This window comes from Lampetra fluviatilis, chromosome 15 (assembly GCF_964198595.1).
Source record: "Lampetra fluviatilis chromosome 15, kcLamFluv1.1, whole genome shotgun sequence".
Classification (NCBI taxonomy): Eukaryota; Metazoa; Chordata; class Hyperoartia; order Petromyzontiformes; family Petromyzontidae; genus Lampetra; species Lampetra fluviatilis.
Genome location: NC_136289.1, coordinates 9307527 through 9332840, shown reverse-complemented (window position 1 = coordinate 9332840; position 25314 = coordinate 9307527). Strand labels below are relative to the sequence as shown.

General features: G+C 49.3%; 1 long non-coding RNA gene across 1 annotated transcript in view; it reads right to left on the bottom strand.

The window, feature by feature from the left end:
* Positions 1 to 15168: 15168 nt before the first annotated feature.
* LOC144936195 (uncharacterized) overlaps positions 15169 to 25314 on the bottom strand; it is a 13653-nt gene continuing 3507 nt past the window's right edge. Inside the window, exons 2-3 of the long non-coding RNA XR_013637408.1 lie at positions 24285 to 24405; positions 15169 to 18352 (exon numbers count right to left, since the gene is read on the bottom strand). This is a non-coding gene — a long non-coding RNA (uncharacterized LOC144936195). The remainder of the gene's footprint in view (positions 18353 to 24284; positions 24406 to 25314) is intronic.

The following is a 25314-nucleotide window of genomic DNA, read 5'->3' as shown; positions in this document are numbered from 1 at the left end:
AGGTCACCGAAGCGGGCAGACCCGGCTGAAATTGAGCCCCGTATCACGTAACATTTCGGTGTCATTTTTGAGTTGGTACTATTCCTCTATCCACGTGGCCTTGCCGTTCTGACATTCATGAGCAGCATGCTGCTCTCTTGCAGTGCAGGGGTTGCAGGGTTAAATGAATTTGAGAGCTAATAGTATTCTTGGAGCACTCAGCCGTGGAAACAATTTATACGTCTGCGACTGCCTCGACTCTAATTGATTTCAGGCCCGAGCAGCGCTCGGCAAAGGTTGGATCCTAGCATAACCATCTTGCTCACTGATAACCATGTTTCTTATTTGAGGGTCACCTCTGTGACATATGCCAGTATCCGGTTGTTGTGCACTCATTACAGATACATGTATATATATATGTTTTTGTTTTGTTAAAATTGCTTTAACGGGACCCTTTAAAGCAGAACTTTATCCATGCTCAAGTGTGCGAAGATACTGCGACCACAAAGCCGCTTGCAGGCAAAAACCAAGAGTGTTAATGAATGAGATGGAGGGCATCATTTGCATGGCAGTGATGGATGTGACAGTTCTTTTTTTGTTTTCATATCAAATAAAGCATCCAAACAATAAATCCAAAATCCTGAACGCCATCGCATGGAAACATACAGGATGACATCATCTGATGTATTCACCAGAAATACTTTCACGCACATTGGAACCAAATTGTTGTTGTTGTGGTGTGTTAATGGCATTGCTTGTATGCATCTATTATCAGAAGCAGCAGCCATGGGTGAATCCACAGCTGCATGAACGTCTTCGCAAGCCGTCACCAATCTGCGATACAACGATCCGTCGAGCACCATCTGAACCGTGCGCCAATTTAACCGCTCCATCTCCACGCTGCACGTCCCCCTCCCCATGCGTCTTGCCGTGTACGTGTGCCCGTATTCGTGCGCCTGAGTGCAGTCCGCTACCACGAGATGGAGATACATTGATAACAGGACGGAGGGCTCGTCATTTATTTATTTATTTCACCTTGCAAACAAGATACGCGCACCGTGAATGGAATTCCCTTGTATCGAGGAATTCAATGAAACAGGTGGCAGTTCCGCTGGGCTGTATATGCCTCCTACCCGTGTAGTGTTTAATTTAATTCACTTGTTTACCACCTTGCATGCAAGACGTATACAGCACAATGGGGTTACTGTGTAATAGGAAGTATTTTACGAGATGAAAAAAAATCAGACGATATTCGCAGCAACCAGTGCAGTTCCGCGCATTCAATTATGTTCTACGTTCTGTTGTGAAGTCTTAGTTGGCGCATGTGGCCGTGTCATTCCTTTTTCCGCCACTCCACGATTGCTCTCAGCCAGAGCCATCCCTTAGGGGGGTTCACGGCGAATCGGGGCGACCGCCCCGGGCCCCGCGCTTTGCCCCCCCCCACCACCCCCGCTTCGAGGTCATGGTGTCAGATGTAATACTTCCGGTTTAGATTGAAGGCGTCTTGGAGGGGGGTGGGGGGGGGGCCCACACAGTGAGATTGGCCCAAGGCCCCGTACCCCCACCCTTTGGGAAGGACTTCCTTTCAACCACAATGCACCTATTTTTAATACCCTCTTCTTGAGTCAAACATTTCATTAAACGCAAATGCTGATCTGTGGACACACTTTTAGTGAAAAGTTCAAAGGACATTCCTTAAGATAATTCTGCCCTCTGTTCTGGCTACTTCTACCTTCGATGTCCCCATTACCCCACCACCACCACCCCTCTCCCCTCTTGCCCATTCACCCCACTAATTACTCCTGCCAGCCGACGTTACCGTCGGATGGCAGCTTGCCAATACATTTACCGAGACATTTATAGCAAAAAAAAAATCATTCTCCAGGTGTTTGCCCTTCTCTCGCCCGAATAACAAATAAAAAGGATGTTAACTCAAATGACCCGCAAAGGACCGGGCGTAACGTTAACCGTGCTGGCTAATCGCGTAAAACTCTACCTCCGATGAGCATGGTTGGCTACGTACGGTGCAGAAGAAGTTCAACGTAAAGACAAAGATCCCTCGTGTAGCCTTAACAGACTGTTGGGGCAAGTGCTGTTAGCGAGCACCGATGGAAGCCGGCAAGGCACACGAGGGGGAGGGTGGCCAGCATCACGCCCGGCCGCCTTTGTCTCCCCAGTGGCGATGTTTACACACCGCACCAGGAGTTCAACATGTACACATACATACGTGCCTGCAGCTTGGCCGCGTGCAGTTATTAAATTGAGGTTTGGGTAGTAGCGTAAAGAGCGTGCGGAGGCAGGGGGTGCCCTGCCCACAGTGGACAAAGATACGAGTTTGGGCCCCCCTTGACAACCACAACGAAATATGTTTTCAACAACAGTGTAAAAAAAAAAACTTATTTAAAACACGGTTTTAAATGCATTTTTTTAAAAATAAAAACGCTTTCCTTTACATTCCACTTTTATTTTCATTTAATTAGGCTATATGCGGGGTGTTTAAAAAGATAGACACAATTTCAAAGCAGTATATTTCACGATGGCAACATGATACAACTACACAAAAAATTACAAATGGTTTAATGAGTTATCAAGTTTTATAAATGCTCTACGTGCCCTCCACTTGCTGTACGGACAACATCGAGAAGATAGTTGAATTCGTCCCAAACGCCTCTCAAAGCGTCTTCTTCCACTGAAGTCACCGCTGCCGTGATTCTGTTTTTGAGGTCATCCAGATTAGTCACTTAAGGTAGCACAAAAACACGGTCTTTTGTGCCACCATGCTCTCTGACATTGGGGGATCAATGCCAAAACGCCGTTGAAACGCACGCTGCTCCGCAATTACGGATTCTGTCTTGCTGAACTGCAGAACACAAAACGCCTTGAGTTTCGGGGTCGCTATCTTGCGAATGACTGAGGCTAGGGGCTGTTTGTGCGCTGGGAGAGGCATCTCGTGTTAACGATTTGAAACTCTATGCCCCGCCCTCTCTATGCCCCGCCCTCTCTATGCCCCTCCCTCTCTATGCCCCGCCCTCTCTATGCCCCGCCCTCTCTATGCCCCGCCCTCTCTATGCCCCGCCCTTTCAAGTGGTAAGAGTTTCATTCATGGGCGGTTCGTGGTTGCAGAGATATAGCGATTTCAAATCGGGTCCATCTTTTTTAATCACCCTATATATATCGCTGCGATGTATAGCCTACCTGCGACCGTGAGAAACAAATACAATATTGGGGGCCCCCGCCTGATCGATTGCCGCACCCTCTGAGCTGATAACGTCGTTACCACGCCACCGGGGTTAGGAGAACATTTGCGCTTAGACACCAAATGTACGGCTCGCAATAGAGAGAGAGAAAGAGAGATAATTGGCTGCCCCGAGTGAAAAGCCCCCTGGAGGAATTTCAGCGATGGCTCACGAAATACTTCGTAGGGAGTTCTCCGATGCGTTTTCGAGGTTTGCACCGCACGCCTCGTCTTGTCGCGTGGCGTCTCATTCGCGACATCATCCCCCGATCCCGAATCCACTTCCTGAAGAATCTACCAGCACGCGGAGTGCAACGTCGGATATCATCTTCTTGGTTCTTTCGGTAAAGTCACGTAGAAGGGAAATTATAAAATAATAAAAAAAACTGAATAAAATACAATTCTCACGACGTTTCGGCCACAACGCAAGCAGCCGTCCTCAGGTGAAGAACAGGGCTGTCGGAGAGACAGCGTCTGAATCTTTCTGACAGACCTGTTCTTCACCTGAGGACAACTGCTTGCGTTGTGGCCGAAACGTCGTGAGAATTGTATTATGTTTTATTTTTATTATTGTATTATTTCCCTTCTACGTGACTTTTCCGAAAGAACCAAAAAGATGAATCCCTGCAGTCACGAAAGCTTTAAATCGAAATTTAAGTCGGACATCGTGTCGAGTAAACACACGCAACTACAACCGGCAAACGCATCGGAGGACGACGCAGCACACAACTGCGGACCTGCATGAAGGTGTCCCGGCGGACGTGTGAAGAGTGTTTTGTATCTGCGCGCTTAGTTTGTTTTCTCTCTAAGCCGAAGGGTCTGAGTCTTGTTGTTTAGAAAATCCCTAATTATACTTTTCTTGAGAGCTGAGTTTGCTCAAGTATCTGCAGCTGTCCTCTCCAGAACCCAACACGTGCGCGCGTGCGGTGGCGCAGTGGTTAGCACCGCTTTGAACCCCGCGACCCGAGTTCGATTACCGCTCACGGCCGACGCCTGCGATGATTATCTGAACCGATCCTGGGCCTCCCCTAGGTCGATTCAGCCTCAAATGAGTACTTGGTGTGGTGTGTAAACGTCGTCACTGGGGAGACAAAGGCGGCCGGGCGTGGTGCTGGCCACCCACGCCCTCGTGTGCCGTGCCGGAATTCATAGGTGCTCGCTAACAGCACTTGCCCCAACAGTCTGTTAAGGCTACACGGGGGGGGAATCTTTGTCTTTGTGTGTGTGCAAATGAGTTCTATCATCTCCCTTCTGCTGCAATGCGTTCATGTTGCCTGCAACACATTACATTCCACGTTACATTACATCCCGCGTTACATTACACCCCGCGTTACTTTTCATTACACGTTATATTACATTACACGTTATATAACACTACACGTTACATTACACATTCATGATTGTTCAACTGATTGCCAACATTTAACAACTATTTACCCAACCGAGAGAGTATGGCACAGTTAAACCACCACTGGTGAAAATAACATTGAGGTTCTGTTTTGTAAAAAATATATATATATGATAATCCTCCCACACCTCCCTGGTCATATTCCAATTGTTCTCTTAATATCATGTTATGAGATGCATATATATGAGAACACTCAACGTTAACAGTGCTCTCTAACTTGGAAGAACACAATCAGAGGACTTTGTATAATTATGATTTCCATTCATAATAAAGTTTTTGGGTTAGATCGCGTTATTTATTAATGTGTCGTAACACTCCACCACCCGACACGGCCAATCAGCAAAAAAGTGTCACGTTGACAAAAGACAAATAGTTCACTGCTTTAGCCCACCGGTGTGTTGAAGAGTGAATCCACAACATTTTACATTTTTGAGTACTGTGACGTTTCGCTGGTAATTGCATCCAGCATCATCGGGCAATTCGCCAGAATGGAGTAGTGAACTATTTGTCTTTTGTCAACGTGACACTTTTCTGCTGATTGGCCGTGTCGGGTGGTGGAGGGTTACGACACATTTATAAATAACGCGATCTAACCCAAAAACTGTATTAAGAATAATATTGGTCGCGAAAGCCTACGTGCTAATATGATTTCCATGTTAATTTTTTTAGTTTTAAGGGTAGCACATTCTGCGGTGGCGCGATGGTGTGGTAGTGTCTGCACTGTGCTATGAGTGCAGTGACCTAAGTTAGATTCATGGTCATAGCGAAGGTCAGTAGGAAGTGATATCTAAATTGCCCCTCCTCCACCCCCCCCTCCCCATCTTCACCAACCCACGCTGACGAATGTGGTCAAGTTTCGTCAAACAACTCTGACAGTACGGGGGAGGCCTGCATCTCGCAGCAGTCAATCGACAAGGGGCTGTCGATTGTTGTTATTCCTTTACATATTCCGAAGACCAATAGAACGTCTTCCCTCGAAATGAGACTAAACTAAAAAGAAGTTTTGGCCAAGAGACATACACATATAGGCACACGTGCGCTAAACAGTAAAGCATTTAGCAGTCTCCCCCCAAAAAAAAAAAACATCGAGCCATCATCCCATCTCGCCACGCAATACCAAAGTTAAACAGAGCACGAAGTGCAATTATTGGCGGGATTGCCTCATTTGCAAATTGCCGCCACCTTTTGCTTGCCGTGTTGTGACCGGATCTTGAACCATGAATACCTTATGTCAGATTTCCATAGTTTATTTATGCAGATGGAGGAGATGGGCATGTGCTGGCTCGGAATGGCTGTGGGGCTGCGATGGCTGAGCGAGAGGTGGGGGGGAGAGCGAGGCAGGGACAGGCGTACATGATAATGGGTGGATTTCCCATTTTATGATGGGCAAATTTGAACAAATTGGGTTTGCGCGCGAGCCGAAATCTATCGGGTTCAAGTTCAGCTGCTCAAATATTTTCCCGGCTAAATGACAGATTTAGAAAGTAAATAGAGGTGATGGTTGGCGGGGGATGATGGCGCGGCTGTGGGTGTGGGGGGGGTACCACGTCTGGAATCTGCCGAGCGAGCGGCAGAAGAGGGAGGGAGAGATTGGCGACGAAGGGGCGGTGGTCACACGCCAATGGCCAGCAGGCAGCAGGGCCCCTATCGTAAGGATGATGCTGTCAAGACAAACGTAGTTCTTCATTGGCTGTTGAGTCATCTGCCACTTAATCCCCTTTTAAGCTTAAAGGGCCACCACTCAGTACTGAGCAGCTGTTAATACCGATTATGTGTTGACAAAGGCCCATGGAACTGTCCGCTCAGATCATTGACTAAAAGCGCCGTTTTTTGAACGACGCTCGCAGCGCAAATGTGCGACCGCGCGCGCAACGAGCGTTTGTTACGCGCCATTTGTACGGATTACATGCAGACGTAATGTTCCGCGGATTGCGTCTGCCGTTCGCCGAGCAAATTCACGCGAATCTATCCTCGTTGATATAAGCACGGCGACGGTGCGCGTTGTGACGTGCAGAATGTGCTCCCGATGCGTTTGAAGTCTGTTCGTGCGAGGGGAAGGCGGGGGGGGGAGGGTTTATTTTATCATCATTGTCATTATATTCCAATATTTGAATTATGAATGATCCGAAATACAATGGGGGTCATCGCCGCTGGCTCACCTGACAGGTACTCACTTCTATGCAGCTTCTGTGGGTCGGGCGGCCACTTCAATCGCTCCTCCTTTTTCTTCCTCATTCAAGGCACCACTCCTCGAACTGTAAGAGAGCTGAGAGGGGACTTCACCGGGTTCTTAATGAAGGGCGGTCAAAGGAGTCGAGCAGAATGAGCGGATAAAAATAGGCATTCCTCAGCTAATGTTGGGCGTATTTGGAAGCCGCATCTTCACGTACTAATCAGTCAATAAATCAATGCGCTTCATTTAATCTTACGAGAAGCCCGTTGAGATCCATTATCTCTTTTGTAATCGTATAATAAAATAAGTGCATTGATTAGCTGCTCGCATTGTTTTTTTGTTCTGCACGCAATGTATATTTAGATATGAATTATATTTGGCAGCTCTTTGTCAATCTACTGTTGACTGTCGGCCTGCCGGTGCCACCGCGGCCAGATGTAAACTACCTCGCCTGGTATACAGGAGGTCGTGGGTTCGCTCCCGACCCTGACGCCTGCTGTATATTTCGAGTTTGCGTGTTTCTCTCTCATCATCATCACGGTGGCCAGGAGATGTCAACTACCTCGCCTGGTATACAGGAGGTCTTGGGTTCGCTCCCGACCATGCCGCCTGCTGTATATTTGGAGTTTGCGTGTCTCTCTCATCATCATCACGGTGGCTAGGAGATGTCAACTACCTCGCCTGGTATACAGGAGGTCGTGGGTTCGCTCCGGACCATACCGCCTGCTGTATATTTGGAGTTTGCGTGTCTCTCTCTCTCTCTCATCATCACGGTGGCTAGGAGATGTCAACTACCTCGCCTGGTGTACAGGAGGTCGTGGGTTCGATCCCGATCATGCCACCTGCTTTGGTCGTATGGATTTTTCTCCGGGTCCTCCGGTTTTTTCTACCACATTTAGAATCACCATCACGCGTTTAGAGTGGTTGGCTGCTGTAAATTTCCACGTGATAAGCCACTTCGTTGATCTATCATTTGTGACCAGATCGCTTCTGAAAAAGAGCTACACAGATCATTTGGCCTTACTTAGTAAAATAAAATATAGTTAAAATAGTTCAATCTTGATTTGAAGCTTTCGTGACTGCATGAATCCATACTCTTTGGTCATTTCGGTAAAGTCACGTAGGCAGAAAAAATAATAAATCACGATGTTGTGTTGCGATCGAAACGTCGTGATCTATTTTTTTTTCTACCTACGTGACTTTAAATAGTTTAGTTTAGTATTGGTCGTTGCCTTTTTACCATACTTCACCACATTGGCAAGTGCGCGTTGGGGAAGGGATTTGCACAGAATGGTTCGGATAGCACTCGCCACTGATGCTGAGCTTGTGGCGAGGAATCAGACCTAGGTACATAGGGTTCATACCGCCGTGCACTAAACCGTGCGTCACAGCTCTTACACATGACATTTACAAACGCTAATGAATTACAGGGATTGTATTTGTTATATTGGAGCATCGTATTACCATTATGCCATCGGTCTGGAACAGACAGCAGCATAAGCAAGCAAGGTTTCTGCTCCCAGATGATCCTTTAATGCAATGCCTACAATGCTGATCAAGAGCACGCCAAGACCCGTGCCCTTGGATTACATTTCCAGCAGTCTTCTGAACGCAAAGCCAAACACGCCATATGCTAATGTTGACCTTTTTTTTTCTGTAACCCTCGGAAACTGTCCCTCAACGTACGACTGAGTCACACTGTGGACAGAACGCTTTGTGGAAGGGCACCGGCTTTGTGAGTGGCGCCTTGGCCGGGGAAATCTGCCGGTCCGGCACGAATTGTTTTTTTTATCGCATTAAACCGGGGCCAAACGCGCGCGCGATCATTGGGTATTATTTACATCTGTTCGGTACTTTAATTAGACGGTTGATTAGAGGCCTCGAGGCGTTCGCGAGGGCCCTCTCCCCGCCATTCGTCCCCGGCAATCCCTCGACTCACGTGAGACAATAGCGACGGGCGGAATGTATTAAGTAGAACAATGCCCTCCGCTCCGGAGCCCCTGCTGGCTGCGTGTGGAGGGGGGGCACCTGAGCCAGCCAAGGCCACGTCACGTGTGTGTGTGTGCGCGTGCGTGTGGCGCGCGCGTGAGTGTGAGAGCGCGCGCGCGCGCACGTGCGTTTCTGCCGCGCCTTGCGTCTGAATTTCACAGGCGTGGGGAGGAACAATGCAGGGCACGCCCGCCTCGGCCCCGATGCATATTCAGCTCGTCGTGTGTTCAAAATCAGAAGCTGGTGGTGAATCCTGACCTCGGAACAATATGCAAAGAAGGAAACTGCTTCCCTTTAAGCATATCACAGCCGCGGCCTCGTTTGTTCCGGGATCTTTTGAATCGGCGCGAATTTATCGGCAATATTAGAGGAGTCGCATGCTCCATACTCTGGTGTGTGTGTGTGTTTGCTGTGTTAGTGTCAAGGGAGCCAGGTAACTTTGTGACCCCAATCCACGTGTGGTCTTCTGTGTCAGGCGACATGTTGAATGTATCTTCTCTCGAGGTTCCGACACGCGCTACTGCGAGCATGAAGATCCAGGAATTATTAGAAAATAATTTCTCGAAGCACCGTTGTGGACATTAGGATGCAGGAATTAATACCAAAACAATCCTCTCGCCGTGCACAACCGCAGGCAAGAAAATTCAAGAAATGAACAGAAAACCCTCAAGCAGCCCGGCCAGCCAGAGCTTCGTCTTGACCAGTGCGCCAAGGTCGGTTCCCAGGATTTAATTTCAATTCTGCACCTCGGCCTTATGCCCATATCTTCAACGCCGTCACTTAGTGTATGGCAAACGCCTGATGGAAGACATGTTCAACACGCGGCCTGTCTGGGACTGCAAGCGGCCGCGAATCCCATTGTGACCACAGCCTCACATGGGGCCGCCGCCTTGAGGTGCGTTCTGGGTTTTTTCTGTCCTTTCCGTGCCGCAGAGTTGGGGGGGGGGTGGGACGTGGGGGGAGGCGATGGGGGTGGGGGAGTGCAACAGCTGCACGGTGGTCGAGGTTAGGATGTCCGGGTCGTTTCAAGCCCCCAGTGGTATCCGGCGACAGGGCTCCCAAACCCCATTTCAACTGTCATCACGTCCCCACCACTGCCACGTGGTGGTGGTCGTAACAAAAAAAAACGTGCTGCTTGAGTGACCATTGAATAGAATTAAAACAAAATTGCAGGAGATCTGTCCGTCACTTAACCCAGCTTTCCTTGGGGTCAGACGCATGGACAGGAGACTACCCCTTTGCTCATGAGCCTCTCCTTGTGACCGGAGGTTTGGCTGTGACAGTTTTTTTTTTGCTGCGACTGCCCCTTGGTAGACTCTTTGTGTGTGTGTGTGTGCTTTTTGTCTGTCTTCTAATGCTGCCAATCTCCGCGCCCAACATCTCGTGGGCTGAGTGCGACAAGGAGATATTCTATAAACACAGCTCAGTAAAATGCGTGCAAAATTCGGAATTTAATATACATGTGATCACTATTCAGCTAAAATCGATTGTTCCATGCATAGGATCATGCGTGTGAGAATCAAATATTTATGATTTATGCAAGTTTTATTAAACTTGTATAAAATGCACCTTTGCGGATAACAACGATTGAACGAGACAGAAACAAAACGATAGATGGTACAGATTAGACAAGGCGATGCAAATAAAACCGAGACGTAGAAAATAAAGACAATTCCATTAACGACATTAACACATCGATCGTTTAATGAAATCTTGACCCTGAATCGTGGGAGAAGGCATTGAGTCCTGCCACTCCTCCATCATTCTCACACTGGAATTGAACACGGATCGGTCCAACGAGGTGCAACAGTGGAACACGCTTGGCCAGAGTCAACGATCCACGTTGCAGGTGGGAAGCGAATTGCGCCAAAGTTTGGCAGACAAAGGCCAACATTGTCTTGAAACGGATTCGTACAACGAGAACACAATTGCCAGGACGTCTCAACCACACAGAACGACAATGCAACAGCCCGCATTTTCCATGCAAGCTTCCACGCTGCCACTCAGCACAAACCAATTGACGGCAGAAAGCCGCTCACCCACCAGCCACGTGCCACCGAATAAGCAGGAGTCTTCCCACCCAGTGGCATAGAATGGGGCCCAGGTGCAATGAATGCAATGGGGTAGATTTGAAGTTTTCGTGACTGCAAGGATTCATACGCTTTGGTTTTTAACACCCTATAATAACACGTTGTCTCTTAATAAGTCTCTTCATACGCCTCGGTGATTTTGCTGGAGCAGTTTACACCTCGATTTAAAGCTTTCGTGACGGCATGGATTCATCTTCTTGGTTCTTTCGGTAAAGTCACGTAGAAGGGAAATAATAAAATAATAAAAATAAAACATTATAAAATAATTCTCACTATTATTATGTTTTATTTTTATTATTTTATTATTTCCCTTCTACGTGACTTTACCGAAAGAACCAAGAAGACAGTTTTCACCTGATGACGGTTGCTTGTGTTGCTTCCGAAACGTCGTGATTTAATTGATTTTTTTCATTTTAATTTATTTTATATTTTGTACTTACGTGACTTTACCGAAAAAACCAAAGAGTATAATGCAATGGGGGGTTTGGGTTTTTCCAACGCTCACCCGCGTGTTTTTCCCTCTTCGTATTAATCGCCTGTGTCCCTTCTGGCCATGCACACCCTCCCCCCCCCCCCCCAAAAATAAGAAATCCCTGGTGCAGTTGCACCGCCTGCGCACTAAAAAAAAAGGCCACGCCCAATGGAGCCATCACCATCGTCGTCACCGCTTTGATTGCAAATGGGCCATTTGGGTGACGGCGCGAGTGGCGTGCGCGCGCGCATTATTACAGAGCGCGCGATTGTGCCGTCGGATCGACCGCGAAGCTCTGAATGATGTCAGGTGTAGCGCCCCGCGAAGCCCCGCGCTAAACGAGGGTCGTTAAGAGAACGTTAGGGTAGGGGGGGGGTGTTGTTTTTTTCTGCAGTGCCCCTGACGCACATCGGGAGGTGACCTCGACGAAGCCGTGCGCGCGTGATCACGCACGAGGCCGTTTGCGCAATTGGCTCGGCCGCGGTTGATTAGGCCGCTTTGATTGGCTGCCCGTGCGATCATAGATTGCATTGTCACCGCGGTGGGGTAAGAGCCCCCTGTACAGACGACCCCGTCGTTTTTCCTGCGGCAGGCCTCGATACTCACTCAAAGGAAGGCGTTGAACTGAAGCGGCTTTTATAGGGCCGCGTACATTATATATTTACATACGGCCCTTCGTCAATCCACTGCTGGGTGAAGGCCTATCCCATGCCGTATCGGCCACGAGTGCTGTATGACCATACTGCACCGTGCCCGTCAGTGTGTGTTGGTGGACGCGATGGGCGATCGGAACCGGCTCGAGAATTGCTTGGCACAGACGTCTGCCGTGGCCAGGAATTGAACTCGGCTCACTGGGTTAACAGCGCAGTGCCATTCACATGATGCTAGCGCTCCTCCCGTGTGAGATAATGACCAGATTGTTGTTTGACCGTACTTCACCACCCTGGTCATGGCGGCTTGCTTGGTGACGGGGCTGACCATCACTGGTTTTGATGTCGCTCGCCACTGATGTTAGCCCATGGCCAGGAATCAAAACTCAGGTCGCCGGGTTCATCGTGCAGTGTGCTAATCACCGCGCCACCGCTCCACCCACGTTACATATGTCAATGCATAAGTGTATGGTGGATCTTTTTGGTTCTTTCGGTAAAGTCACGTAGAAGGGAAATAATAAAATAATACAAAGAAAACATTAAAATTATCACGATGTTTCGGCCACAACACAAGCAGCCGTCGTGAGAATTGTATTTTATTGTTTTATTTTTATTATTTCATTATTTCCCTTCTACGTGACTTTACCGAAAGAACCAAGAAGATGAATCCCTGCAGTCACGAAAGCTTTAAATCGAAATGTATGTTGGATGTAATCCTCCCATTGTTATTTAAAAGAGTAATTTTACGTCAGCATGCAACAAAAAATGCAATTGGCAAATATTACTTGGAGTTTGCGTGTCTCTCTTTCCGTGGTCGCGTGGATTATTTTTTCTCTGGGTCCTCCGGAATATTTGGCTGCAATACTTTCCACGTGATGATAAGCCACTTTGTTGACCTATGATTTGTGGCCAGGTCGCTTCTGAAAAATAACTAATAGCTCAGTGGGCCTTACCTGGTAAAACCACCAAAAATCACCAAACCTTGCTACCGACATCTGCCTCGAAGAGAGCTCCTTGTGTTAAATTAGTTTATAAAGCACAACTTTTCTTTCGCTTAAATCTGAGAATTGCATTTTTTTGATGATTTAATGTGACCCTTTAACCATTTGACTGCATCCGGAATTTTATTGCATCTCAATGGGACAGTTGGGTCGCCATTACGAATATCAATTCTCGCAACTCAAACTTGAATGAGATTGCGTACTCCGTAAATTGTGGTGAGCGGTAGTGTAGCGGTTAGCGCGCTGCGCTACGAACCCGGACCCGAATTCAATTCCAACTAACGCCCAAAACCAGTGACGATTCTTTGAAGCGGTCATGGGACTCCCCTAGGTCGACTCAAAGCGGCCGGGCATGGTGCTGTTGGCCGTGCCGGCTTCGTGTGTCGTTCCGTCCTTCACAGGTGCTCGCTAACAACACTTGCCCCAACAGTCTGTTAAGGCCACGTTAATATCAGGTGTCCATACTCTTTGGTTATTTCGGTAAAGTCACGTAGGTAGAAAAATGAAATGAAATTATTCTTATTTTTAATTTTATTTTTCTACCTACGTGACTTTACCGAAAGAACCAAAGAATATGGATTCCTGCAGTCACGAAAGCTTAAAATCAAGAATATCAGGTGTCTTCTCAATTTGAATAACCTCACCGGCACCAACATGCAATTCGACACCCTTATCACCGCTGTTTCACCTTTATTTAGTGCTGTGAGGAGGGACAGGTAAACTTTTGAAAATACCAAAAAATATTACGACGGCACAATGGCAGTCCGTCTCATTTTGTAAATCGTAGCGAGACCTCTGCCGAAGGAGACCTCTGCCCAACAGTATCGTGCGAGTGGCAGAGGATGGCAAGCGAGTTTCAACTCACGATGGCATTGCAAGTCGTACTCCAATTGTAAATGATACGTTGAAGTTATAACTAATTGCCACGTTTTGTTCACGTGACAAACCTCACGAATTTGGCTGCGTCGGATGGTGGAGGGTTAACGACACATTTATATTTACGCGATCTAACCCCCCCCCCCCAAAAAAAAATATATTATATTACGGATATTACAATTACTTAGCGTGCCCTTCCCTCGCCAACTGTTGTCTCGCTTTGTTATTTCACGTTAAACATTTAAACATCGACTTGTTGCAACGCGGGAGCACGTGCTTGTCGCGCACGTGCTTGTGAATGCGCGCGTGCCAAGTGCCACAATGCGCATGTGTGGGCGTCACTGCATGAGAAGATAATGGGTGCGTGTGGTTAGATTGATGACTGGGTAGAGAGTGTGTGTACGTGTGAACGTGTGGTTAGTGGGGAGCGGTGGTGTAGCGGTAAGCGCTACGCTGCACTACGAACCTGGCGACCTGAGTTCAATTCCCGCTCACGGACAACACCAGTGACGATTATCTGAACCGGTCCTGGGCTTCCCCTAGGTCGACTCAGCCTCAAATGAGTACTTGATAGGGTGTTTAAGCATCGTCACTGGGGACACAAAGGCGGCCGGGCGTGGTGTTGGCCTCCCACCCCCTCACGTGCCGTGCCGGCTTTTGTAGGTGCTCGCTAACAGCACTTGCCCCAACAGTCTGTTAAGGCTATACGGGGGATCTTTGGTGGTTAGTTATATGGTTTGTGTAGGTGGTTGGGTATAGGGTACCTGTCTGTTAGCGCAACTGAGCTGCAACAAACCGACAACCTGGGTTAGATTCCCAGCCACAGCCTCGACCAGTGACGCATAGCTGGATCAGTTCTGGGCCTACCCTAGGTCAGGTCACTCTTAAATGACTTCCATTGCGCGGTGTGTAAGGGACCGTCCATAAATGACGTCACGCGATTTTGGACGATTTTTGACCCCTCCCCCCCTTTGTCACACGGCGTCACAAAAAGTCAGACCCCCCCCTCAAATATGACGTCACTAAGCCCTGCCCCCCCTACCCCAAAAAATAAAACATGCTTCAAATCGCTTTAAACTATTGTCATTGTAGTGCGTATTTAATGTGGCGCTGCACTCTGATGTTGTAGGAGAAAACATGTATTAAAAAGTCTATTTAATTAAGTAGAACGTGTTGTCTATATTTATTTAAACTTGCGCATTTTGATGTGACGTCACATTTCTCAACCCCCCCCCCCCCTCGTCACACATCGTCACAAATGTCTGACCCCCCCCCCCCAGGTGCGTGACGTCATTTATGGACGGCCCCAAAGCATAAACGCCGGGGAGACAAAGACGGCGGGGCTTGGTGCTGGCCACACCACTCCCTTGTGTGTCGTGCAAGCCTCCATAGGTGTTCACAAACAACATCTAGATGTTGATTTAAAGCTTTCGTGACTGCAGGGATTCATATTCTTGGTTCTTTCGATAAAGTAACGTAAAAGGGAAATAATAAAATAATATACATAAAAAACAATAACATCTAGATGGCCTATATAAGCTACATGGGGGGGGGGGTATTTGAGTTGGTGGTTAGTTAGAGGATTTGTGTGTCTGGTTGCAACGTCTGGTATAGTATGTGTTTTGGAGTGTAGTGTTTTATGTGTGTGTGTGGGGGGGGGGGGTTCTGGTTGTGGATTGCTGCAGTGTGTGTGTGTACTCCGTGTGCGCGTGTGTTTGTGCTTGGGGTTGGTGTCTGGTACAATGTGCGTGTGTATACGTGGGATTGCGTCTGCGTCTTCATGCTTCAGCTTGTACACGTGTCTCTGCATGTTGGCCGGTGAGTGATGTAAATGTGGGTATGTAGCTGAGTTTATGGTTATGCCTGTGTTGGTGGTTGTATCTGGTACACTATGCACGTGTCTGTCTCTTTGTGTACGTCGTGTGTGTGCGCGTTGCTGCAGTCGGAAGTGACATCTCGTGTACTGTGACTGTGTGTGTCTGGTTGTGTGTGTGTGCATGTGTTTCTGTCTGTATCATTGTGGGGAGCGGTGGCGTAGCGGTTAGCGCGCTGCGCTACGAACACGGCTGATCCGGGTTCGGTTCCCGCTCACGGCCAACACCCAGTGACGATTATCTGAACCGGTCCTGGGCCTCCCCTAGGTCTACTCAGCTTCAAATGAGTACCTAGTGCTGTGTGTAAACATCGCCACTGATGCTGGCCACCCACTCCCTCTGTGTACCGTTCTGGCTTTCAAAGGTGCTACTCGCTAACAGCACTTGCCCCAACAGTCTGCAAAGGCTATACGGGTGATCTTTGTCTTTGTATGTCTGTGTGTGTGTGTGCATCTCTCTGTGTGTCTCTGGGATGAGGAGAGGGGGAGGGGTGGGGGGATGGTGGCGGTCTGGTTCGCACTGTGTGTGCTCTCTCTCTCTCTGCTCCACAAATCGTAAATTCATCCCGTTCCGCTCAGCTGGCACGGGCAGCCAAGGGAGCCGACTTCACTAACGGAGGGACTCCTGTCTGCGAGCGAGGCGACATCGACTTACGCGTCATAGACACGCGTTATCACCTAATTACAGAGCCCTATCTTCCTTTCCCGTCTCGGCGAAGAGATGGGTTATTGGCGGCGGAGAGCAGAGAGGAAGAGAAAGATTTTTTTTTTTCTCTCTCTAAAGCGAAAGGAAATTGGCGAAGAGCCGGGAAGAATTGCGAATTTGAAAGGCCCAATAACGAGGCACTTGACAAATGATGTTCATAACCACATTAAAGGCTGCGCTAATGGAGCGCTTAATGATTGCTAATTTTCGACCAGATGCAGCCCCGTGCCATCAAAAAAGGGGGGCTTCGCCCGGAGGCTTATATGCAAATGCTTTCGTTCCGGTTGGGATTGAGAGCCGGCTGGGAGGGGCACAGGAGCCGCCTCTCCTTGGAGGGTGCACGTGCGCGCGTGTGCGTGTGTGACACTGTGTGTGTGTGTCTGTGTGTGTGGGGAGTGGTGGCGCAGCGGTTAGCGCGCTGCGCTACGAAAACGGCCACCCGAGTTTCGATTCCCGCTCACGGCCAACACCGTTGACGATTATCTGAACCGGTCCTGGGCCCTCCCCTAGGTCGACTCGGCCTCAAATGAGTACCTGGTGCGGTGTGTAAACATCGTCACTGTGGAGACAAAGGCGGCCGGGCATGGTGTTAGCTTCCCACCCTCTCACGTGCCGTACCGGACTCCGTAGGTGCTCGCTAACAACACTTGCCCCAGCAGTCTGTTAAGGCTACACGGGGGATCTTTGTGTGGCCGCTGCTGCCGGAGAGGGTTGAGTCAGGAGGTCTGTGTGCCACGAGAAGGAAACACCGCAACCACCACTGCTGGAATAATCTTCACAATCAGCAGCAGTATCGTCATCATCATCATCATCAGTTAAAGCATCCGTAGAGTCAGTACCATCATCATTATGAGAAGAAGCAGAAGAACCTGGACCACTGCCACTATGATCAACAATGAAACGCAGTAAATCAACATCGTCGACAGCAGCAGCTGCAGCCACAGCTCTTGCTCCACCGCCACCACGATCACGAGCAGCATCACCAACACACAATGATTCATTCTCAGCAGCAGTAGCACCACCGTCAGAATCACAATCGGCAGCATTGCAACAAACACCTGCAACACTGGCACCCACGCCATGACCACAACCATCTCAGCACAACCGTTAACGGCAACATCTCAGTCGTGGTCATCATCGTCACCATCATCGTTGACACGATCAACACGATTACCACCAGGAGCATGATCAGAGCACCACCACCAACAACAACAACCACCGCCACCAAAAAACAGCAACACCATCAGCAGCAGCAGCAGCAGCATTGTTTTCACGATCATCATCGCCATCACCAGCAACATCGCCATCATCATCAACATGATGATTGTAATCATCCATCATCATCGTATCACGTACGTTGTTTCTTTATCGCATGAAGTAGAGATTAGGGAGCAGTGTGGCGATGGGGGGGGGGGGGGCAATGGGAGATTTCGGCGTGGCAGGAGATGTAGGGAGTGGTGGTAGTGTGTGTGTGGGGTGGGGGGGGGGTGTTGGTGGAGAGTGGTGGTGCAGGGTCGGAGAGGCGACGGAGTGGGTGAGTGGGTGGGTTGGGGAGACGGTGGGTGGGGGGACGGATAGATGACAGCGTTCGGCCTTGTTTCTGTGATGAATCAGCGTGCAGGGGTGAGTGGCCGTGTGACATATGGCGAAAGATTACACTACCTAAGGGGCAGGCCCTCGGCTATGGCTTGCTGGCAGCAGGAGCTGTGCGGCATCCACACGGAGTCCCCGGGCCCCCCTCCCAACCCCCCTTCGACGATTGTCAAGCGTCGCGCCGTGGACTGCCGGAGTCGTGGGGGAGAAGTCCGGCGCGCCGCGAGTTGTAGTCATAGAGCAGCACGCCCGCTCCGAGTCGGTGGTTCACGCCGGCCGCGAATGTTGAAGCGTGAGATCGCCACCTCTGAGAATGGTTGGAGGCAATGGTCCCCCACGCGATGGCTTTGAATGTCTGTGTGTGTGTCAATGTGTACCAATGCGTGCGTGCGTTTGTTTGGGGAGCGGTGCCGCAGCGATTAGCGAGCTGCACTACGAACGCGGCCGTCCGAGTTGGATTCCCGCTCACGGCTAATATCGGTGGCGAATATCTGAGCCGGTCCTGGGCCTCCCCTAGGTCGAGTCAGCCTCAAATGGGTGATCTGGTGCGGTGCGTAAACATTGATACGACCTGGCGTGGTGCTGGCCACCCACCCTCTCGTGTACCGTGCCGGCCTTCATAGGTGGTCGTTAACAGCACTTTGCTGTTAGCGACCAGGCTATATGGGGGATCTTTGTTTTGTGTTTGTGTGTCTCTACGTGTGGTTCTGTGTGTCTGTGTGTGTGGTTCTGTGTGTGTGGTTATGTGTGCCTGTCTGTATGTGTGGGTCCGTCTTTTTGGTTCTGTGTGTGTGTGGTTCTGTGTGTCTGTGTGTGTGGTTCTATGTGTCTGTGTGTGTGGTTCTGTGTGTGTGGTTATGTGTGCCTGTCTGTATGTGTGGGTCCGTCTTATTGGTTCTGTGTGTGTGTGGTTCTGTGTGTCTGTGTGTGTGGTTCTGTGTGTCTGTGTGTGTGGTTCTGTATGTCTGTGTTGAGGCGTGTGTATTCTTGTCACCACTACACCAGGCATGATTGCCTTATTGGGTCCCAGCCGCTAAAAGTATTTCAGAAGTTGAGTTTGGTTCGAGGAGAAAATTCCCGCAAGGCAAAGAGGAAGGGAGGATTAAAATAATTAACGTAACATCTTAACAAGCACGTTATGTATATGCGCTTCAATGCCGTCCAATTGGAATGTTTGCATTTCAACTCGCTTCAGTGGAACATTATTTAAGTGTACAACAAGCTCCTGCTATCATTTATTTAACGTATAGCACCCCCCCCCCCCTTCCCCCCGCGCCCTTAACTTAAACCTACTGCTGGAGGAAGACATCCCCAGACACGTGGGGAGTGTTTCACTATACTTCACTACACTCCGCTCAGTGGGGGGCTGGTGGCGCGTGGAGAGTGTTTCACCATACTTCACCACACTCCACTCAGCGGGGGGCTGGTGACACGTGGGGAGTGTTTCACCATACTTCACCACACTCGCTCAGTGGGGGGCTGGTGGCACGTGGGGAGTGTTTCACCATACTTCACCACACTCGCTCAGTGGGGGGCTGGTGGCGCGTGGAGAGTGTTTCACCATACTTCACCACACTCGCTCAGTGGGGGGGGCTGGTGGCGCGTGGGGAGTGTTTCACCATACTTCACCACACTCGCTCAGTGGGGGGCTGGTGGCGCGTGGAGAGTGTTTCACCATACTTCACCACACTCCGGGCAGTGGGGGGCTGGTGGCACGTGGGAGTGTTTTCACCATACTTCACCACACTCACTCAGTGGGGGGCTGGTGGCGCGTGGGAATGTTTCACCATACTTCACCACACTCACTCAGTGGGGGGCTGGTGGCGCGTGGGAGTGTTTCACCATACTTCACCACACTCGCTCAGTGGGGGGCTGGTGGCACGTGGGGAGTGTTTCACCATACTTCACCACACTCCACTCAGTGGGGGGCTGGTGACGCGTGGGGAGTGTTTCACCATACTTCACCACACTCCTCTCAGTGGGGGGCTGGTGGCACGTGGGGAGTGTTTCACCATACTTCACCACACTCCGCTCAGTGGGGGGCTGGTGGCACGTGGGGAGTGTTTCACCATACTTCACCACACTCCACTCAGTGGGGGGCTGGTGGCGCGTGGGGAGTGTTTCACCATACTTCACCACACTCCGCTCAGTGGGTGGCTGGTGGCACGTGGGGAGTGTTTCACCATACTTCACCACACTCACTCAGTGGGGGGCTGGTGGCACGTGGGGAGTGTTTCACCATACTTCACCACACTCCGGGCAGTGCGGGGGCTGGTGGCGGGGTGAGTCGGGTGAGTCCCTCTCGGCTGATGTTAGCCGCAACCTGTGTGGGTCGAACTCAGATCGCGGCGTTCCGAGCGCAGTGCGTTCCCATACCTAGACACGTTGTGCGCTGCTGCTGTGCATTCGACGTTCACGTAAAATTGAGACGTTAGATTTATTGTGTTTTGGCTCATCAGCCTCGACGGAGTCTAGGCCCTCCAGACATACGCTGTTATTAGCCCGCGGCATTTTAAATGGGGGTGGTGCTCACCAATAACAACAACACCAACAACAGCTCGTAAAATTACAACACGTGTCCAGCAATGCGGACTCCGCTGATGTGACCCAAAATGTTTGAAAACCGGACCGGAGCTTCTGCGTGCTTGAGCCAATCAATGCTGTTGGTTAGAATAAATCTAGAAGGCCAATTTCGGTGAATGCTTTTAGATACCAATGCATACTCTGGTGCAGAATTAGCTGGTGCGCACACACAAGACAACGACTCCCCGTATAGCCTTAACGGACTTTTGGGGTAAGTGCTGTTAAGCGAGCAGCTATGAAGGCCGACACGGGGCACATCAGAGAGGTGATCAGCAACAAACGCCCCAGTAGCGATGTTTACACATCGTACCAGGTACTCGTTCAAGGCTGCGTCGACCTAGGGGAGGCCCAGGACTTGTTCAGATATTTGTCACTGGTGCTGGCTATGAGTGGGAATCGAACTCGGGTCGTTGGGTTTTTTTTCGCAGCGTGCTAACCACTGCACCGCCGATCCCCATACTCCCCCCCCCCCCACATACACGCGCACGTGACAAAACCTAAATTTAGCTCAATCGGACCACAATGTGAACACTCAAGCCGATTGAACTGTTTGTACAAACCTTTGTCAATCCGCTGCTGCATGAAGGTCTCCCCACGACGAGTCGGCGATGGGATATGTTTGACCATACTTCACCGCGCTGGTGAGTGGAGGTTGGTCAAGGCGGTGGGAGGACGAGGAGGGGGGGGGGGGAGCCCAGGATATGGAGCCCAGGAGGGGAGTCCAAAGCGTAGTCCACTGGTTCAAGTATGACGTGCCACTGATGGTGGCCGTGCCCAGGAATCAAACTCAGTTAAGTAGCGCTGTTTCAAAGCGTGCAGCGCGCGAACCACTGCGCCACCGGTCCAGCCGAGGTTGTGGCCGTTCAGGTATGGCAACAGCTTGATACAGCTATCGTGCTGTGACGGTTCCACCTGAAGACGGAAGCTTGTGTTGCCTCCGAAACGTCGTGATTTCTATTTTATTTTTATTTTACTTTTATTAATTTTAATAATTTTTTACCTACGTGACTTTTCCGAAAAAACCTGAGAATATGAATCCTTGCAGTCACGAAAACTTCAAATCTAGAATGAATGTTCATTACCGCACCCATAGCATTGGCTCGTATTGAACTCCTGATATATACACAACCAGCGTGGTGAATGAAGTATGGTGAAACAGCCACCACGTGACCGACGCGGCGTGGGAGGCCCTTCATACAAGCAGCGGATTGACTCAAAGATGTAGCTGGCCATTGTGATGATGATGTTGTTATTGTTGTTATTGTCACGGATGGTAGGAACTGTAAGCGTCTCTAATTTTGAATTAAAACTTTCGTGACAACAGGAATTAATGTTCTTTGGTTATTTCGGTAAAGTCGCGTAGATAAAAAATAAATAAAGTTAATACAAATAATAATGAAAGAGTGGTTTTTTTTGCTTTTAATTTTTTTGCTTTTTATTATTTTTATTTTTTCTTATTTTTATTTTTTATTATTTTGTATTATTTTTTCTATCTACGTGACTTTACCGAAAGAACCAAAGAATGTGAACGTCTCGGCACGACCGCTCAGCCCACGTGCGCGTGGCTGCAGAAAAATTATGTAATTCCGTACAACCTACCAAGCATAAATATGTTAATCGCGTTAATGAGCGCATGTGATTTATGCTAAGACTACTCGTAGTATACATATGTACAGTGTGCGGTAATGTGCTGAGCGCGTGCTTCAACTTGGCCATAAATATTTTCTAAATATATGTATGTTATGAAAGTACATTTTAAAGTTTATAATTGGATAGTTTCGGTTTAACGGCACAATTACCAGCATTTCCCGTTATTTATTCATCTTCACTTTCCATTTCGTTGAGTTCAAAATAATACAATTATTTACGCATCTTTGTCACCACCCCCCATATTTCGCTCATGGGGGGCTCGTTTGACCATACTTCACCACACTGGTCACAGTGGCGGGGTTGGTGATGTCTGGCTGGCTCCCCAGGATCGATTTTGAAGACGTGGACTCACTGCGGATGTTAGCCGTGGGTCTTCTTCTTAGCGTTGTTCCCGCTGTGGCACAGGGTCCGCTTTTCGGCATTGTCTTCTCCATTTGGCTCGGTCCAGGGCATCTTCGGGGGATGCGTTGACCGTCTTCACGTCTTCCTTTATTCGATCCATCATCCATCGCTTCTTCGGACGTCCGCGTGGACGGCGGCCCTCTGGCTCCATACGCATGGCAGTCTTGGCCACTGATGTGGGTAAGGAATCGAAACTTTGCGTGGCCCATGGGTGCATAGGGGCCAGTGCGCTAACACGTGAGCAAGCGTGAAATGCGTGCGACACAAACGCGCCTGCGTCTCTGTTCTAGACAATGCACTCAAAACAACGTTGCCAACGCATGACACATCGCGCGCCGGTTCCACGCAGCGTGTGTTAGAACGACAGTCTATATATATACCGTGCAGTGCGCTGGTAGTGGACGCATGGGGAGTGCAGGAGAACAAGCGTCGCTCACTTAACGCGTGGACAATTGACGGTGTTGCCGATTTAACGCGAATGGGACGACGCGCGTTTGTTGTTGAACCGATAGGAACGATGCACGATTGTTGTTGAACCGAATAGAACGACGCTCGTTTGTTGTTGAACCGCGTAGAGCAGTAACGCACACAAGCGAAAAAAAACAAAAAAGAAGTCAACACTTTCGTAAATAACACTGCCATAAAAGGGAGGAATGGGGGGGGATCTAAAATGGTAACGTTTCGGGCAATGACCCTTCTGCAATTACGCAGCGATAGCGAGAAAGGTGGTGCACGCACAGATGCCGTAACTGCAACCGGCGGAGCGAACCGCCGGGGACAGTCGTTGGTATTTAATAATTGATTCTATATCATTAATATTATTACCATAACATCTTCCGAAAATACCCCAGCGGCGTGTGTGTGTGTTATGTGTGTGTGTGGTTATGTGTGTGTGTGTTATGTGTGTGTATGATGTGTGTGTGTTATGTGTGTGTGTTATGTGTGTGTGTTATGTGTGTGTTTGATGTGTGTGTTATGTGTGTGTTATAGGTGTGTGTTATGTGTGTGTTTGATGTGTGTGTTATGTGTGTGTTATGTGTGTGTGTTTTGTGTGTGTGTTATGTGTGTGTTATGTGTGTGTTGTGTGTGTTATGTCTGTGTGTGTGTGTGTTATGTGTGTGTGTTATGTGTGTGTTTGATGTGTGTGTTATGTGTGTGTTATGTGTGTGTGTTTTGTGTGTGTGTTGTGTGTGTTATGTCTGTGTGTGTGTATGTGTGTGTGATGTGTGTGTGTGTGTTATGTGTGTGTGTTTATTTCTACGTGTGTGTGCGTAGTGCAGCGGTTAGCGCGCTGCGCTCCAAACTCGGAGACCCGAGTTCGATTCTCGCTCACGGCCCGGGCCTCCCCTGAGTTTGACTCGGCCTTAAATGAGTTCCTGGTAGGATGTGTAAACATCGCCACTGGAGAGACAAAGGCGGTCGGGCATGCGGCACTGACCAGCCCACCACCCCTTCGTGCGCCGCGCAGGTTTTCATAGGTTCTCGCGAACAGCACTTGCCCCCAAACGTCTGTTAAGGCTATACGGGTGATCTTTGTCAGTATCTTTGTTGCGTATGTAATGTATGCGACGGTGCATGATTAGGTATACAGAGGCAGGACTTACCATAATCTGGTCTCGTAGACTTGTTGTCGATCGCTCGCCAGTCGGCCCACCCTGCCCTCATTTATCTCCGTATTCATCCTCGGAGTTAATGTGGCATCGCTTTATTTCATGGGCGATGTCGCTGTTCATAAAAAAAAAAAGAACGTTTGAACTAAAACAAAAAAAATAACGACTCAAGAAAAACGTTAGAATCATCCCTACAATCGCAAACGACTTTCTTGGGGTTGTTTTGCTTATTGCGCGGGAGCATTTGCCTACAAGCCTGCACTGCCCCATCGATTCAGCCGAGCAAAAAAAAAAATATATATATACGGCCCTTCTCAATATCAGGGCAGCCGATTAATATTGCATAGAGCGCGTGTAAAAATTACACGAAGCTCTCTGCTGTATATGCGCTGCAGTAGTAGTAGTAATAAAACATATTTGTCGGAATTTATTCCGGCGGGGGTCGGTGGGGGGAAAATGCAATGCGCCCGAATAATTGAGATTCATTTGCCGAAGGTTGAGTGGGTGCGTGAGCGCGTGCTGTTGTTGTTGTGAGTAGCGACAACGTGCACGTTTACGACCAAAAAAATAAGAAAAATATTAATGCACCACGGCCGGGGGGACCCTGCACGTGAGAAGCATGTGTGTGTACACGTGTGTGTGTGTGCACGTGTGTGCGTGCGCATGTGTGTGCACGTGTGTGTGTGCACGTGTGTGCGTGCGCATGTGTGCGTGCACGTGTGTGTGTGCACGTGTGTGTGTGCACGTGTGTGCGTGCGCATGTGTGTGCACGTGTGTGTGTGCACGTGTGTGCGTGCACGTGTGTGCGTGCACGTGTGTGTGTGCACGTGTGTGTGTGCACGTGTGTGTGTGCACGTGTGTGTGTGCACGTGTGGGGAGCGGTAGTGTAGCGGTAAGCGCGCTGCGCTACGAACCTGGCGACCTGGGTTCGATTCTCGCTCACAGCAAACACCAGTGATGATTATCTGAGCCGATTCTGGGCCTCCCCTAGGTCGACTCAGCCTCAAATGAGTACCTGATGCGA